Source organism: Cynocephalus volans, unplaced genomic scaffold (assembly GCF_027409185.1).
Source record: "Cynocephalus volans isolate mCynVol1 unplaced genomic scaffold, mCynVol1.pri scaffold_35, whole genome shotgun sequence".
In the NCBI taxonomy this organism is placed as follows: domain Eukaryota; kingdom Metazoa; phylum Chordata; class Mammalia; order Dermoptera; family Cynocephalidae; genus Cynocephalus; species Cynocephalus volans.
The window spans coordinates 2,968,342-2,974,341 of record NW_026902463.1 but is presented as its reverse complement, the minus strand read 5'-3'; positions in this window follow the sequence as shown (position 1 = coordinate 2,974,341).

Genomic DNA, 6,000 nt, shown 5'->3' with positions numbered 1-6,000 from the left:
GGCGCCAAGGCACCCAGCCACGCCCAGACCTCTACTGTGGGTCCACGGCCAATGGATGAAGAGGTAGTGGCTGTCACGCAGGATGGCCCCGCCTCCCGTACTCAGGCATCTGGGGCACAACTGCCCCGCCTGCGAGCCCTGGCCGTTGTCTCTAGGAAGCCCTCCAAGCTTGCCATGTGCAGTGCACACACACAGCCGGTTTGCACTTTGTAAAGTCCAATGAGTGTTCCAGTCCAAAGTCCATGCCTGCGTCTTGTGTGGCACCGAACCCAGACAACATAAAGTACTTAAGGACACGAAGTGGGCGCATTGGACAGTACTGGGTATTTCAGTTCCAGCCCACAGACAGAATGAGGTTCTCTGAGGGTCGGGCCCATGTGTTGCTCTATATGATGCTGCGCTGGATTTCATCGGGTCTAGAGGCAGAGAGCAGTACTGCAAGCCCTCCCTCAGGATTAGGAAAATTAGGGGTCTCAGAAATAGTGCACGATTGTCTCTGCAAGTATCAGACCCACTCCTCCTCAGTGCCTGGCACAATGGAGGTGATTCAGCAGAATGTCCGTCCGCCTGCATGCACACATTTATGCAGTGCCTTCCCAGAGACTGAGAGAGCAAGCCGTGGCCTCCTTTCTACCAATGGCAGATGGCCACCGGCCGTTTGTGCTTTGGAAGAAAGGAAGTCGTGCTCAGGTATGTAGGTTCCTCTCTTCGGTATGTATAGTGGGTCGGTAGGTCAAGGGTGTCGTCCAGATCTCCTACACCCTTCTTCCTCGTGATCTTTCTCTTTACTCCCCTCCCTGTTGGGTAGAGGGTACCGATCGTGGTTCCCCATGGGCTGTGTTGAGTGACTGATGTCACTGTCTTGTTTTCTAGTGTCTCTATGGAATTGTACACGGGCACCCCCTTGCTTCACAACTGTGTTTTCTGCCCTTCCTTCTTTATTCTGGTAACCTGGTTTTGCACTTTCACTTGCACAAGTAGACTCCCGGGCTACCTCTTGCAAAAGAGGCAAGGTGAAAGGGACCAGGGCAAAGAGCACATGAAGTACACAGTAAAAACTGCCTGGGACCAAGTTGTGTGAAGTCCTACCTGTCCTTCGACCCTTTTGATGATGACAGATTAGCACCAATTAGTACACCTGTACCACCACATCCTTCTTTCTCGATGCTGCCTGTCCCCAGACACCATGCTTGAGCCTCAAGCACTCTCTGGTCAATCAGCCTCTGAGTCCAACTTTTTCTTCATGACGCTCACATGTTCCCATGGTTTTCCCTGAACTTCCCTGGGAGTGTCCTCACACCAGCTGCTGTGTGAGCCCATGTCTTCAGTGGCTTTTATTTTCTCTAACAAACGTAGAGGAGGCCCCTGGGAGCCAACGAGCTCTGAGATGTTCTCCTTTGCTCCTGACATGCAGAAATGTAAACTGTCTAGGTAAATATCAGGAAGGGGATTTTGAGGGAAGTAGAGTCATGCAAGCTTGTCGAAGCATTAGGTCATCTGAAAGTGAGGAAAAGAGAAGGCATCCTCCCCTCCTGACCGATAGAGACTTTGCATTGCACACTCATGGACACCGCATGAGAGTGGCTGTCCCGGGAAATGTCCGTGCTCTTGGGATTGTCATTACTGGTCTCTTTTCCAGGAGCGAACATTTCTTAGTATGCCTCCTGGTCTGGGTGGAATGTGAACTCCCTCTTTGATTTCTTTGTAAGAGTCACTACTTTTTTTTCCTAAAGTGTATGTCTTATCTGGACATTACACCACCAAAAGCAATCCGTGAAGCCTAAACACGTGAAATCAATCAACCACCTATCAGAAATATCTTGGTTCATTGAGGTATGAAAGAGTTTCCCTTTATCTCAGTGAAACAAGGTGAGATCTCCAAGTCACCCTCAGACGGGCTGCAGAATAATGGTGACCAAGATGAGAGAAAGAGCAGTAAGGGCATGTGACACAGAGTGCTATGGACATCTTGAACTGAAAATTTTGACATGCAGGCATAGAAGACGCGAGACTCATCGAACAATACACCTAGGGAGATCAGGTGACACCGTCTCACTGACACAGACACTGAGAGAGAGAGAGAGAGAGAGAGAGAGAGAGAGAGAGAGAGAGAGAGAGAAGCAGAGACTGAGGATATGAATGGACGAGTACGGGGACATCCTCACGTGCACGGTGCACTGTAAAAGAGTAACAAGAAACACCTCATCGAAGAGGACACGAGGAAAGGAATTGTTACAGAGGGAGTGAGCCAGAAAACTCACAAATTGATCAGGTCATTACCCCTGGATTGTGACGGGCTAGGGCCCATTGGAACTGGCATTGAAGAGAGGACAGCAGGGGCAAATGAAACCCATGGAACCTCACTTGGGATAACCCCCTATCATTTGGCCCTGGAAAGATCCCTAGTGAGAATGGGTTCCCCCTATGTGTAGATCTGTGCTCCGAGAAGACACTCAGCGTAGTCGTGTTCTCTGGGATGGCACCCGGGACGAAACGTTGGCACATGAGTCTAGAGACGGCTCCCTCAGACTTCCCTGTGCAGTGCACGTCATAGCCCTCCACTTGCATGCTTCATTTTAGGGCCGGGCAGAGTTTAACGGTGCCGTCACTTGTCCCTGCTGGGAGATGACCTTGGTTTAGACAGTCGGCTAAGGCTTTCCCCTGCTCTTCAGAGCCTGAGTGCTTTGTTTTCTTTTCTTTTCTTTTCTTTTCTTTTCTTTTCTTTTGTAAATATAGAATATGGATAATTCTTGTGGCTCATTACTGAAACCTCCCTCCCTCCTACCTCTACCGCCTCCCTCCCAACAGCCTCATGTCTGTTCACTTGTCATGTCAACTTCAAGGTATTGCAATTTTTGTGTCGTTTTCTCTCCTCCACCAGTTTATTTATTTATTTATTTTTAGCTCCCATCAATAAGTGAGAACATGTGGTATTTCTCTTTCTGTGCCTGACTCGTTTCACTTAATATAATCCTCTCAAGGTCCATCCATGTTGTTGCAAATGGCACTATTTCATTCGTTTTTATAGCTGAGTAGTATTCCATTGTGTAGTTGTACCACATTTTCTGTATCCACTCATCCGATGATGGACATTTGGGCTGGTTCCAACTCTTGGCTATTGTAAAGAGTGCTGCGATGAACATTGGGGAACAGGTGTACCTTCGACTTGATGATTTCCATCCCTCTGGGTATATTCCCAGCAGTGGGATAGCTGGGCCACATGGCAGATCTATCTGCAATTGTTTGAGGAACCTCCATACCATTTTCCATAGAGGCTGCACCATTTTGCAGTCCCAGCACAATGTATCCCACCATTCTATATACTATTTTTATGAAGTGCAACTTCTTATTTAGATTCCATAGATGACTGAAATAGCGTGGCATTTGTATTTCTGTTTCTGAAATTTTACTCATAATTTCCTGCAATGTTATCCATGTTGTTGCATATGACAGGTTATTGTTTTTAATGGCTGAATAGTATTCCATTGTGAATATGTGCCATATTTTATTATTCATCTATCCATTCCTGAAAACTTACCTTGATTTAACGTCTTGGCTATCGTAAATGGTGATGCAACAAACATGAGATTGCAGATATCTTTTCAAAATACTAATTACATTTTCTTTAAATATATTCAAATTAGTCTGTTCCTTGACCATTTTGTTCTACTACTTTTAATAGTTCAAGTAAATTTCATACTATTTTATATAATAGTTGTACTTAAATTTTATTTCCACTGAAACTGTGTGTGAGCGTTTTCTTTTCTCCACATTCTCATCAACACTTATTGGCCATTTTGATAATAGCCACCCCAGCAGGAGCAAGATGATATATCATTTTGGGTTTGATGTGCATTTTCCTGATGAGTAGTGAAGCTCAACATTATTTTCATATACCTGTTTTTCTTTTGTATGTCTCCTTTTGAGAAACGTCCATTTAACTCTTATAACTATTTTTAATTCGGTGTTTGTTTTATTACTATTGAGTTGTTTAAGGTTGTTATATACACATATTTTGGGTGTTAACCTTTATAAGATTTATAGTTTGAAATTTTATTTCTATATTCTGTAGATTGGCTCTTTACTCTTCTGATTTCCTTTGCTAGTTTAGTTTGATGTAATCCCAATTGTTTATTATAATTTTTGTTGCCTCTGCTTTTAGACGCATCCCTGAAATCATTACTCAGCCTGATGTCATGAATTTTCTTCAAGACTTTATGGCACAGCCCTGCATTGTCTTGTAATATTTTTATAGTTCATAGTCTTACACTTAAGTTTTTATCTACTTTGAGTCAGTTTTCATAGAAGGTCACAAACAGGGGTCTAATTTTTTTCTGCAGGTAGATATCCAACACATTTGTCAGTACTTCTTTCCCATTGTGTGTCCTTGGCACCTTTGTCAAAAATCATATGGCTATGAATAAGTTTATTTTGAGTCTCTCCATACTGTCTCATGTTTTGTTTCCTTGTTTTGTTTTAATACTAGTCCATTTCTGTTTTGGTTACTATAGCTTTGTAGTATATTTTAAAGTAAGGTGAGGTAACCCCTCCACTTTGTTCTTTTTGTGAAAGATTGCTTTTCTTTTTCGGTTTTATTGGGGGGATTATACAAATTTTAGGACTTTTTTTTTCTGTTTTTCTGATAAATTTCTTTGATATTTTGATAGACATTGCATTTATGTCTACATTGCTTTGGGCAGTGTGGATTTTTGAACAATATTTAGTTTTACAATCCACAGACACAAACTATCTTTTGATTTTTGAGTCTTTCTAAATTTTCTTCATCAATGTTTTATGTTTTTTTTATTGTATAGATCTATTAGCTCTTTGGTTATATCTTCCTAGCCTTTTTGTACCACTATAAATATAGTTGTGTTCTTGTCCTTGTTTTTCCAGATAGTTAACTAGAGTATAAAGATGTTACTATGTCGTGTATGTTAGTTTTGTGTGCTCCAATTTTACTAACTTTATTTATTATATCTCACAGTTCAGGGGTGCAGTATTTAAGATTTTTATATGTAAGACAGTATTATCTGGAATGAGAAAAAGTATAACTTTTTTTTTTTTTTTTTTAAGTTCGGATGCCTTTAATTTCTTCCTCTTTGCTAATTGTTCTGGCTATCCAGGAAAATGTTGAATAGCATTTTTGTCTTGCTTTAAATCTAAGTAAAGTAACTGTAACTTTTCTTTACTCAGAGTGATATTATTTGTGATTTTGTCATATATGGCTTTAATTATACGAAAGCACATTTCTCCTACATCTAATTTGTTTGTAGTTTTTAATCATAAAAATTGTTTAATTTTATCACAAGATTTTTTTGGCACCTATCAAAATAATTATAGTTTTGTGTTTTAATTCTGATAATGTGATGAATCATGTTTATTGATTTGCATGTGTTTAATCATCTTTGCATCCCTGGGATAAATTCCAGTTGATCACATTAAATAATCTTTTTAATGTTCTGTTGAATCTAATTTGCTAACATGCTAACATCTTGTTGATAGTTTTTGCCTCTACATTCATTAGGTTAGGTAATTAGTGTGTAATTTTAGTTGTTTTTGTTGTTGTTTTGTCCTTCTATGGCTTTGTTATTAGAATAATTCTAGCATTATAGAATGATTTTAAAGTACTTCTTCCTTCTCAATTTGAAAAAAAAAAAAGTGAGAAGAACTGGCATTTTACGTTTTTAAATTTTTGGTAAATTTCAGCAGTTGAGCTGTCAGAGACCCTGGGCTTTTTAACTTTATTTTATTTTTTGTTGTTTATGTTCATATTTTTTTCGCTATTGAAATATAACTGATTACACATATTTGTGGGAAACAGATTGATATCAGTACCTATGTACCTATGTGATGATCAAATCAGGATAACTAGTACATTCATCATTCTTTGTGACCCTTTTCCACTTTCTCACTAATCTTTCTCCCACTCCCACATTTCCACCCCTAGTAACCACAGTTATGTTCTCTCCTTTTGAAAGTTCTTTATTGTGATTGTTG